At 35.2% G+C, this 13,074-nt stretch overlaps 1 non-coding gene across 1 annotated transcript; it reads left to right on the top strand.

The window, feature by feature from the left end:
- Nucleotides 1-9,286: 9,286 nt before the first annotated feature.
- Nucleotides 9,287-9,374, top strand: Trnam-cau (transfer RNA methionine (anticodon CAU)). Its single transcript is given in 2 exon segments — nucleotides 9,287-9,320; nucleotides 9,339-9,374. It is a non-coding gene; the product is annotated as a tRNA-Met (tRNA).
- The last annotated feature ends 3,700 nt before the right edge of the window (nucleotides 9,375-13,074 follow it).

Raw genomic sequence — 13,074 nt, 5'->3', positions numbered from 1 at the left:
GGCAGTGCATGATAAGATTACTCTCGATAACAGTACATTACTCGGCAATATCATGTTGTTAACAGCAATGCACAACTTCACATATATTGGCTAGTTTATTTCAACAAGAACAGATAAAGATAGTGTTTTAACTTTTATCAAATATGCACACATTTCAATGTCAGATTTTCTCTACCTTTATATAAAAACTATATGTAAAATGAAATATAAGATATATTGTTAACAACACATTTAACTGCATAGTGTAAAAGTGTTACTTTCTAATTTACTTTATGATCGCGAATCATGGACTTTAGGAATGTTTTCTGTAGTAAAACATTCTTAGGAGCTTTATATTACTTATGTTAAAGGGGCGTGTTTAATGTTTCTTATATCTCAGAAACAGTTCACAGTATTCAATCATTATGACACGTCAGTTTAACCTGCGTGGTTTCTCAACGCAATCATAGAATACCTTTCATCATATCAGTGGAAAGAGATCGCAAAGTTATGTAATGTATTATTCAAAAACTGGACACGCTCGAGTTAAGATGAGTTGCATACAATCGGAAAGTCAAAACAAATTATATATATTATGCAACAGTCTTTACCACTGCTTATATTAAAGTATTCAGTAAACTGTAATATCGTTGGCATGCAACCTCTTATTAACCAAAATGCTCCTTTAGCAAGCGATAACCAATCAGAAACGTTGAAATACTCCGAGTATCAGATCAGGTACATTTTAGCGTTCGATCATCAATCTCTCTTTAGAATGTTCAGCAAGATAAACGAAACTTTTAGCACGATCTGCAATCATTCGCGAGAACGTTCGTTCACGTCGTCTTGATTCTGCATCTTATCCGCAATTATTCGCTTATTAGGGGATACCGACACCTTTCTTATGAGACCGTGAACCTTACATTTGAGAACGCTTCATTGCCAAATTCCTCTAATTGTATCCAAAGACAAATGTCAATAAAGGCGATTTTTAATCTGGCAACCTGACGCAAAGCCATAAAGAAACGTTGTAAACGATGATGTTCTGATGTGACGAATTGCCATAGTTTTTTTACATTATCCAAGTCTATTTTCTATATTCGCGGAATTCACTTCTTAAAAACATATTATTACATTCAAATTACTTTGTTGCGAATGTCTGCTATGGCTTTCTCAAATGTATCAACGGTATACAAACAAGGACGTATAACCATTTAAATCGTGCGTGCATTTGAAATCAAAATATGGGGTTTTCCAATCAGGCTTATAATTACTCAGTAGTATCCATAGTTTAATTACTATGACACCGATGTTTTTTTTTTATTTTTTCAGAAAACCTTAAATAAATATCGCATAATCCCGAATTTACACATGCGTTGTTCGAAAAGCTTACTAGAGGCTAAACGCGTACTTACATGTATGTTTGATCTTAAAAAGTAGGCAAAAAATATTAACATTTAATTGTTTAATTATGAATAGTTGGTTGCGAAATTTATTATCGTTGCTATTATTATCGTGGTTGTAGTTGTGTTTAGTCAGATATTATGGATATTTATTCTTTCATTTGGCAATTGTCTGGTTTAAGGTAACTAACTCTCTCACTCATGGCGAAACGTACTTTCGAGATGCAGTGATATTCCCCCCTTGCACAAGAGGAAAGACAATTTTGATATATTGAGTCACTTTTGTGGAGAATTGGGTGAAAACTGTTGAGAGAGGGAAGAAGACCATTTTTGATATATGTTACTATGCCTTATAAAAGGATACACTGTTAGCATTGATCTACGGGTGCTCCAAACAAATGTCAATATCAGGATAATGTTATCTGATCCGCCATGACATGATGGTATATAGAGAGAAGCCTTATAAATATGATGATTGCAAGTTTCGATATTTAGGACTTGCTAAACAATTTCCAAGATGTTGCATATTTTAATATTGCGGACACGGTGGTAGTTTAACAGCCGTTTGCTTGTTCATTCTGGACATTTAATCGAAAATAATTCTTAACAGGCGTTATGTTTGCATATACGGTAATGATAATTCATTATATAATAAGGGCTTTTGCTAAAAGTATGTATTATAAGACCGCATATTCCGGCTAATATTGCCGATCAATTTGTTTTCTCCGGATATTTAACATATATCAAATATCAACAAAACGACGAACTAAACGTCTATAATATAATGGTATTGAATAGTTGAATTCATATTGGCTTTGTTATTGAGCTGAAGACAGCCGTATTGGCCTGAGGCGTCAGTGACGATGTCATTTGTGTGCATGATAATATGAGCATGTGTATCATTATGTCAAGGGTGATTTAATTATGTTTTCGTCTGATATTTACCATTGTATACTCTTCTTGTAAGACCGCGGGTGTTTAAAATAAAAAATAAATAAACAAATATCTGAAACGCAATCAAAGGAAACATGAATTGGAATATAATTCACGAAAAATAAATTAATATAGCATTTTTGTCAAGCATTGACTATTGTTTCATAACAGATAAATAAAACTATAAAAATTCAAATATTGTTTGACTAGAGTCGAAGAGAAGAACACAGGTTTGAAACCCCAATCTTTTTAACAATACTAACACTGTGTAACCCACGCACCTGAAATCATACATGTACACAAAAACGAATATGGGAAGAATTTTATTGAGAAATTTCGTTTCAAGATGAATTTTTATTATAGTAAGTTCATTTGTTTTTCAAATTATGTTTTCCGTAATTGTTCAACATTAAGTTACCAAGAATGGATTGATACTGGCAGCGAGAGAGTTCTACCCGCAATAATACCGGGGGGATTACAGGGTTATTATAGTATCCACAGTCAGAGACATTCGTTAACAAAAGATATTTTATTATAGATTATGACATCTTGTGAGCTTTCGTTTCGAAGAGGTCTGTAGTCCAGAATGCTGGGAGCGACATAACAAATTCGAGACATCTTCTTGGTTGCTTTGAAATTCAATTCGGCTGTTTCAGGTTTGAATTACATACATTAAAATATTTTGTTAGAAGTTAATGCTTAACCCTTTCTTTGAAAAACTTCTTCAAACCAACCAGTCAACAATATTTGCCAGGAGAAGTATTTAGGTGTATCTCTGTATAGTTTGTTCAAATCATGTTATGTAAAACATGTCTATATATGAAACTTACAAATCACAGTTGTGATCAGATTATTATTAAACTTGCAGTGTCTTTATATCAATGCGGACTTGTGTCCTATTAAGAATTATAAAACATACCCACATTAACAATGATCTTCACTTGCCATAACCAATATTTATTTCTTTATTTGTGCATGTCTTTTATAGGGGATGTCATTCAAATAAGTTTTGGAGAATTGTCCTGGCTAGGAACGCTGGATACCTGGAAGCAGGAATGGAGAGAGATGGATCTAATTCAAGAGAATCCGATCCTTTTGACGACAGATGTGTCAAGAAAATGGTCTTTAAAAAGTATGTGGAGTTATTTAAAGAAGGCAGAGAACTAGTTTCACTAAAGGAAATGAGTAAAGGTAGGTCAAGGGTTCATAACTTAAATTATTTATCATACTGACAATCTTATTCAATAAACAAAAAAGTATCAGTGAGGTGGATATCATGAAATGTTACTATGCTAAGAAACTTAGTATAGCGTAACATGTACATTAAGGTTGCAGTTTGTGATGTTTTGGTTTGTTCCAAACAGAAGTAATTCGTTGGTCAACTTTCATAGAACATATTTGGAGGTGTTAACAGAAATCCTGTTTAATATCTTTCAATTCGAATCAGTGTATGATAACTGTCAGTCATTAAGGAACAGAAGGGTCGTGAGTAGCATATATTTAGACATCTGTTTTCACTCCTATCTTCATAAACCTTTATAACTATATTCAGGGCTATTCATAGTCATCAAATCTCAAGCGTCACTGACTCTTGGGACCATATTTTCAAAAATTCAAAATCAAAATTGTATGAGTCATAATAATAAAGCAGGAGAGTCAATAATCTTTGTACTTTAAGCAAATCAATGAGATATAACCGATTGCGATGTCTCCGAATTTTAATCCCATAAAAAATTCCGACATCTGTAATTCTTTCATGTGTCCTACCGCAACCCAATTTCAACGACACCTAAATTCGACGATGTTCTATTTGTATTGATTAAATGGATGATTATTGTCTTGGAATCATTTCAAAGTAATACAGCCGAGTTTAAAATTATTATTTTGTGCTATTAAACATTTCATTATTTCTTTCATTATTTGCTAAATATTGCTTCATGTAACCGTTACATCGTCGAATTTGGGTCACACTGGGATGCCATCTTCACCGAAGACGTGCGACAGACACGCCATTTTTCTATGCCGTCTCAAATGATCAATTATTACGCCTATGTTGTTATCATTCAATTAGCACATGCAGCATCCAAATTTGTCACTTTGCCACAAGGTCAGTCATACTGGTTATATGGTTATTTTTAGCAACTCTGCATTAAGCGTGTAAAGTGACATTGTAGACAGTACATATGCCAGCTGCCAGCATAACTTTCACGCGTCTTTGAACGAAGCAAACATGACGTAAAATAGGGTTGGCGGTATTTAGCTTTGATATACATTCTGACATATTGTGGAAGTATTTCTCAAAATATGCTTTACAGTGTATTGTGGATATGGGTGTTATTATATATTGGATATTCTGTTTTGGTAGGTTAAATGCATGTCTTTTTCGCAAACCTCTGATAAAAAATGCTATGATAAATAATAGAACGTTGATACACGCGTCATGGAACCAGCAGTGATTTAATTAGTCATTACTAGATTTCTCAATAGGCCAATCTCCGCCTACTGGGCAGACTTGTGCTTCTATGATTGAAAACAGGCGATAAGGGTTAGCGTCTACCAAAAGAGATACTCCGTCCCAAGCCAATTATCGCTTAGTCTTAACAACTTATCTCGTTGACGCAAGTTGGTATATTCCCCTGGGTCGAATGTGACGCATGACGTAATTTTCTCACGATTCAAACAAGGGTCTTCTTTAATTTTCAAGCGTCAAAACCCGGGAGCTCGGGTCAAAAGAAAGCCTGTATATTCATGTATTAATGGAAACAGTAACTTGCTTGTAACGATTATATGAGTTATCATTATAACCGAAAATGGTAAATTTTATCTTTGTTTAAACATGACTCCGTCTGGCCAAATGGTATGGGCATTAGACTTTTTTTGAGAGACCAGGGTATTATTTGCAACTTAGCCGGTCATAGGGTAGTGTTCTTGGGCAAGACAAACTTCCTTAGCCTTATACCCATTTGCAACCCTCCAATGATGAATTATTTAACTTTTCCTGCATTATAACTGTAATCATATTTCAAATGGTGTAAAAGGCATTTTAAAACCAATTTGAAAAACTTGCTATTGTATGCACATGTTTTGTTGTTTTTTTCTGACACAAATGTGTTGTATGGCATCCATATTCGGGAAATTGTTAAGCCTAATATATTGATTTTGTTGACTTTAAGTATACAGAGATAAACAATGGAAAAATAAACTGTTTCAGCCTTGTTATCGGATGCCAGTTTGCCTATTTGGAAGCCATCGCCAGCCCAAAAAGCCAAGCAAACTACCATTGGACATACAGCGCTTCCCACTATTCAGCAAAGTAATTGTCAGATTACTTATGGATTAGATATGGATTTGATAAGATTTGTTTTATAGATATTTTGCACTCTTCCTTTTTCATATGGAAAAACATGTATACCAACTATGAAAAAAAGATGATTATACCATTTGAATAACATATGAAAAGACTAAATACCATACCTTATTTGTTTGTGTGAATATGTATTATTAAGATGCTGAGGTAGTTTGTATTGACTTTAGGTTTGTTTCCACCAACCCGTCCTTTGCCAGCAAGTCAAAGTGATTCGCGTATTCCAGATCCCCAACAGTCAGTGGATGACGTGAGCGCTAATCAAGACCTTTTCGTAGCCATTCCTCAGATACTGTTGTTGGTCGAGTTGAAGATAAAGGTATGATTCTAATTGTGAATGTTGCATGATTCTTATTGTAAATGTTGCATTAAAGCCTTCTACCTGTTTTATCTACTGTTTTTATTAAGTTGGTAAGACACTGCAGGGCTCTAGCTTAAAAAACATGACATTTGCGTTGGAATTATCGCGTGTGTTAATGTATTATTCTGCCACGGCATGTGACTTGTTTTCTATACACAAAGAATGAAAACTACCGTGGGTTATCACCCCGATATACCAACGGATATAAGTATGACGTCACTTTTATTGTCTGCACACTGTTTATGAATGAAGAGGACGTCATTTAATTTTGAATGTTGTGGTGACGTCGCGTTTTCGCGGAAAATTGGAGGACATTCGGTTAACATAATTCTCATTTATAACCGTTAAATCGCGGATAACTAATTAATGAAATCGTGTTAGAATCGAAATAATCTACGTGTATGCGTTGGTTATTGCGGTAATAACCAACGGTATGTCGTTCCGATGCTTGTTATCAAACCACTCGGGCTACGTCCTCGTGGTTTAATTCTTACGCATCGGAGCTCCATACCGTTGGTTATTACCGCAATAACCAACGGTTACCCGTCGATTATTTCTTAAGAATATGCTGGTACCCAAACAATCCGTGTCGAAAGAGATGTTTTTATTAATTCAATAGTGTTGTGATAATTGCCATAGATCATGTAATCTCTGTATATTGATTACAGCATGAGTCTTTTTGCGATATTAAAACTTTCATGAGAGTAATTTTGGTCACCCATAAGCATCAATAGGAGAAACATTTTCCCTTAGATATGATTAGCCGATGAGTAACTTTACGGCGGAAGAATGTAAATTGTTAACTGTAAATGCCACATTTATAAGGAATTGGTTGCTTCAAGTTTCAGGGGTCAGAAATGTTATATATTTTCCACTTTCATACCTTTGTTTTTGTTTGATGGAACTTTTCAGAGCTGATTCTCAGATAGGTAACAATATTGCAATATGAAATTTGGATATATTCTAATAGTCCAAAACCAAACCCGAACTTCCATGGTGCAACTGGAAATGAAATCCATGGAAATCGGAAATAATGAAAAAGGATTATGGAAGAAAACCAAAACCAACATGAAACTTCATAGGTGTATAACTATCAATGAGGACAAGTGCCATGCACAAGAACCATAGCTCTACACTTTCTTAAATAATAGTTATTGCCTTTAGCTGTTTTTTATGATGTACGTTTTCAGGGCTATATCTTTGATACCATAAAAGATTTCAACTTGAAACTTCATTGATGTATAGATATAAATGGGGAAAAGTGGCATGCTCAAGAACCATAACCCTACACTTTCTTAAAAATACAGTTATAGCACTTTGTTATTTTTATATGATGTAACTTTTCGGGGCTTAATCTCAGACATATACACGATTTCAACATGAAACTTCATGGGTGCTTTCATATATCAATAAGGATAAGTGCCATTAACAATAACCATAACTCTTCACTTTCTTACATAAGAGATTGCCCATTTTTTGTATGATGTAAATTTTCAGGACTATATCTAAGATAAGATAAATGGTTTTAACATGAAACTTCGTTGATGCTTACATATATCAATTACGATAAGTGCTATGACCAAAAAAGCATAACTCATCACTTTCTTAAATAAGCGTAATTGCCCTTGGTTTTTTGTATGATGTAAATTTTCAGAGCTATACATACAGATACTATACAAGATTTGAACATGAAACTTCATGGATTTATTGCCCTTTGCTTATTTTAGTTCTTATAGACATAGTGTATTTGAGCATAAGTATCATACTAATATTGACAGTGTATTTGTGCGTTTATCATCTACTGTCTGAGATAGTGCTTTTGAGTGTTAATATCATCTACTACTGCAAGTGACTGTATTTGTGTGTTTATCACCTGCTGCCAGTGACCGTTCTTTTGAGTGTTAATATCATCTACTGCCAGAGACGGTGCTTTTGAGTGTTAATATCATCTTCTGCCAGAGTCGGTGCTTACGAGTGTTAATATCATCTACTGCCAGAGTCGGTGCTTACGAGTGTTAATATCATCTACTGCCAGAGACGGTGCTTTTGATTGTTAATTTTATCTTCTGCCAGAGTCGGTGCTTACGAGTGTTAATATCATCTACTGCCAGAGTCGGTGCTTACGAGTGTTAATATCATCTACTGCCAGAGACGGTGCTTTTGAGTGTTAATATCATCTACTGCCAGAGACGGTGCTTTTGAGTGTTAATAACATCTGCCAGAGACGGTGCTTTTGAGTGTTAATATCATCTACTGCCTGAGACGGTGCCTTTGAGAGTTAAGATCATCTACTGTCAGAGACAGTGCTTTTGAGAGTTAATATCATCTACTGTCAGAGACAGTGCTTTTGAGAGTTAATATCATCTACTGCCAGAGACGGTGCTTTTGAGTGTTAATATCATCTACTGTCAGAGACGGTGCTTTTGAGAGTTAATATCAACTACTGTCAGAGACAGTGCTTTTGAGAGTTAATATCATCTACTGTCAGAGACAGTGCTTTTGAAAGTTAATATCATCTACTGTCAGAGACGGTGCTTTTGAGTGTTAATATCATCTACTGCCAGAGAGGGTGCTTTTGAGTGTTAATATCATCTACTGACAGAGACAGTGTATTATATATATCGTCTGCTGATAGAGACAGTATATTTGAGAGTGCTTTGTGAAATATTTCAACAGTGATATTTAGAATGCAATCTATTACAACAAACCTGCTTATGAATCACCCTGACCAATTACTGGAAAAGTAAGTTGAGTTTTGGATTTAGTTCACATAAAGACGCTGATATATATATAAAAAGGGGACAGGTGTTGTGTGCCTGAACATTATAAGATAATTGCATTAACACTGGACATTCATTGCTGAAGTCTTTAGTCCAACACCAAACCCCAACTTCCATGGTGCAACTGGTATCATGTTCACTGTAAATGTGAAAGATCCAGGTTCAAATCCTGGTGGAAGTCATAGTTTGTGAGGATTATAATGCTGTCAGAGAATTTCACTTTGTCATAATCATATCTTGTTATTGTTAACCTTGTGAGTCAAAAGTCATAAAATATTATAACATTTCACATAATATTGTTTACAAAACAAAAAGCAAAGTCATAATGTACATATTTTCTTGATTATATATGGAAATCTGGAATAGATCAACTTAAGAATAAACAAATAAAGAATAGCCATTTAAATTCCCCGCCAAAATTCAGCCTTTTCAATTGTGGTAGCTCATTATGGGCTCACGAGTCATGGCCTTGGCGCAGTAGGTAGCGCGTCAGTCTCATAATCACGTGCTTTAGAGCAATCTGAAGGTCGTGAGTTCGATCCTCACCTTGGGCAAACTTTTACCAGTTCATGTACAATTCACACTTTATTTTCAATCTTTCAAAACTTCATATATACGAAAAGTTGAATAGAGCATAATAAACGAACAAACGTATCTATGATTCACGTATATATTCATACAATTAAGAGTCCAATAATTTTCGCAAAACATAAAAGAGCTTCTTAATAAATTAATTAATAAATGATGCTAGATTTATTATACCCGAACATACAAACTCTTACTCACTCCTGTAAGAATGAAACATGTGCTGTCAATTCCGATTCAGGCAACGCATTCGCTTTGCAAATATAACCAGAAATTTTGGTCTCCAAAATAAATTGGCATAGTCATACAGTCATAAGAGACAATAGTACTGAAAGGTAGCTTCAAATGACGATGAAATCCCTTTGGAAATCACGGGTCATGACCTTCGCATAGAAAAGCGAAGTGTATTCGTTTCAGTTACTTATAGCTTGAAACATTACCTGTTCCCCTGCATCAGACGTTTTATAGATTCATCAGTCTAATTATATATTGTACAGGATAGCTGTATGTGGCCACGAGTTAGCTAAGTCGGGATCTCGAGATCTCGAAATTCTCTCCTCTTTGTTTAATGCACCCTTTCTTTATTTACTGCATCGCTCTTTTATTAATTGCACTCTTCTTTTATATAGTTTTTCACTCCTCTTTTTTCTATCTCGTGGCCACGACATAGCTTACTCGTGGCCACGAGATAGAAAAAAGAGGAGTGCAATTTAAAAAAGAGGAGTGAATGTCACCTCTATGCCACCGTAGATTGACGAGACCAGTTGTCTTTACAAATCAAACAACCGCCTCAAAATATAACAGAGATATCGTGCTTTAAACTCTGAGCGTACGGGTCACAAAAATAAAAGCGCTGAAGGCAATGACGTTGTTCGCTGTTGCATAATATGAGACGGAAAGCATTTTTCAAAACTAAGTTATAGCTTTTTAAATCGCAAGTTTGAAATGAACAAAACCCATTCAAATTTATAAAGAGTGTGTCTTAACTCACCGGTCTAGGTGTGTGCACTGTTTAACATAATAGTTATGTTATAGAGATAACTTAGACAAAACAACAACAACATGTGTCTTTTTGATGTTCTGAAAGCATTACAAATATGATAAAATTGTATAATGAGAACCAGGTAATATAAAAGAATTGCAATCACCTTCATATTAAATGTATATTGTTGGAATATCAAATACCTATATACCGTGGCATAGAGGTGGCATTCACTCCTCTTTTTTTTAAATCGCACTCCTCTTTTTTCTATCTTGTGGCCACGTCTTAGTAACTCATGGCCATGAGCTAGCTATGTCGTGGCCAGGATATAGAAAAAGAGGAGTGCAAAACTAAATAAAAGAGGAGTGCAATTACAAAAAGAGCGGTGCAGTAAATAAAGGAAGGGTGCATTAAACAAAAGAGGAGAGAATTTCGAGATCTCGAGATCCCGACTTAGCTAACTCGTGGCCAAGAGTTAGTCAGCCAATCAAATACTATCTTGTTCCCTCAAATTAATCAGCAAATGAAAACGTCCCAAAAGCAAGGCTCTGATATAACATAACATACTCTATGAGTATTACTATTATTACTACTGCTACCGTACCTATGACACTAAGATTATAATTTCCTGATGGAAACTCCGTTAACAAAACTATACAATTCAAAATATACAATAAGATAATTGATGGCAATAAATAAAATAAACAATATGCGAGCATTAGTATTCACTCACGCATTAAGTAGTCATAAAGACAGCGCTGTTTACCCTTACTTTGCTGTTGATGCATTACTTGTTACCCTAGTAGTTCACACTGTGTGAACCAGTCTCTTACCTTAACATCGGTATAGTGCGCTTTTCCGGCAGAGCTGTTTTACCCAGCTTTTCATTTTAAATGACATCTACATAACGTCAGCAGGCACGAATGAACACATTCGAATATGTTATAGGCTGATATGAGAGATATCCTCTGAAATTTGGCTGCATCACCGTGTCTGTGCTCAGCGTAAAGAATGCAGCACTGTTCAATTTACGGAATTCCGGACTACTCTCTGCACGTTCAAACGACACATAGACACATAATAATTTGTGTGGCCCAGTTACAATTACGCGTAAAAATTCATCTGTCAGAATGTCACGGTCTGTACTCATTCACTTAATCGTCAGGGGAAGACATAATTAAATATCGATTAACACAGTTTTGCTTTCAAAAAAATACCGAAATAGTTACGTGTCACGTCAAGAAAAATCATTTAATTATCTAACCATAAATGTTTCCCGTTCTCGGTCAGCACGTCTGGAAGTCGATCCTCAACGCCTGAATAAGTTACCCTTATTTGTCAGTTTGCTGTATTTGCTTTTTTATTTCAATTTTAAATCGAAATACATTGTGCTTAAATATTTAATTTACAACTCGCAATGTAATTTCAAAAGACCAGCATCATGCGAAAATGGGTCTTATGCCATATGCGCCCATCATAGCTATAGCACACTCAGCCTGCGCATCTCTCAGTCAGTTTAGGACATACATAATGAGACCATAAAACCTCGGATGGTGTTATAGTGGACAGCATCGCCTCTGACAAGACTACGTAAATGCACAGGCTGAGCTTGAGCTATGCTGAACTAAACGACATAAGACCTATTTTCGCATGACTCGGCTATGAATGTGTGATTGAATGTTTTGAAAGAAACCTGAGTGTTAAATATTAACGTACGATATATTTTGATGCCGGAGAAACAAACTCAGAATAAGCCATGTGAGGACACATATGATGTGAACTCCCGTAGTATAGTTTGTATCTACTAACACGTATGTGTGGTTTGACTACAATTACACACATTTCATGCGGTGAATATGCGACAAACAAGAGAATCAACACTCACACACACACACGCAAGTTTAACTTTTGTTTTAATTTAATGAGTTAGAAACTTAAATTTCAAACTTTATTTAGAAGTCAGCTTTTTGCAACACATGTTAAACGCTTTATAAATTGAGAACTGTAAACATAAACGACGCACGATAGTTGTACTGTTCAAATATCGCTGTAATAATATCGCATGTCCACTGTCGCTTCGTGTGTCTAGTGTCGCCCTTGATGAAAGAAGTGCGAGATTATAAATGACACTATCCGGATTCCGTACTTCACCTTATACTATTGCGTTATTATCACCCAAGCAATTGAGAAAACACGAGATATCGCCGCTACCTGTTGAGTACAAAAGAACATTTCCCAGACATATCAAATATTAACCAAGTTGTAGTAGCAATCACTATAACCGAAGTTACGGAACAGACGCGTTATAGTATATTGGACTCTCAATATAACACTATACTTCTTGATCTGCAGTTGTTTTTGTCCCCGCATCTATTTATAGTCTCTGATTATGAATAAACTGTGCTGAACAAAAATACCACGTGATTAAGACGCAGCAGATAGAGAACTATTTTAATCATTCAGAAACATTCTCTTCCGCGACATGTATATTTCTAACATTGTTTATTGATTCTTGTCTATAAACGCTCCGTTCAAAAAATATTCCATTTAACATGATATTCACATTATGTTTCCATTTGTGAATGAATATAGTTGAAGAACTTGAAGCTCTGGCATTGATTATACAACTCTTTCTCAGCGCGGATTGGGCAGATGCGGCAGTTATCAGGCTCATCAGGTTCATCGTA

The sequence above is a fragment of the Dreissena polymorpha genome, chromosome 13 (assembly GCF_020536995.1).
Source record: "Dreissena polymorpha isolate Duluth1 chromosome 13, UMN_Dpol_1.0, whole genome shotgun sequence".
In the NCBI taxonomy this organism is placed as follows: Eukaryota; Metazoa; Mollusca; class Bivalvia; order Myida; family Dreissenidae; genus Dreissena; species Dreissena polymorpha.
Note: the sequence above shows the minus strand (reverse complement) of the source record. Positions and strands in the feature narration are given on the sequence as shown.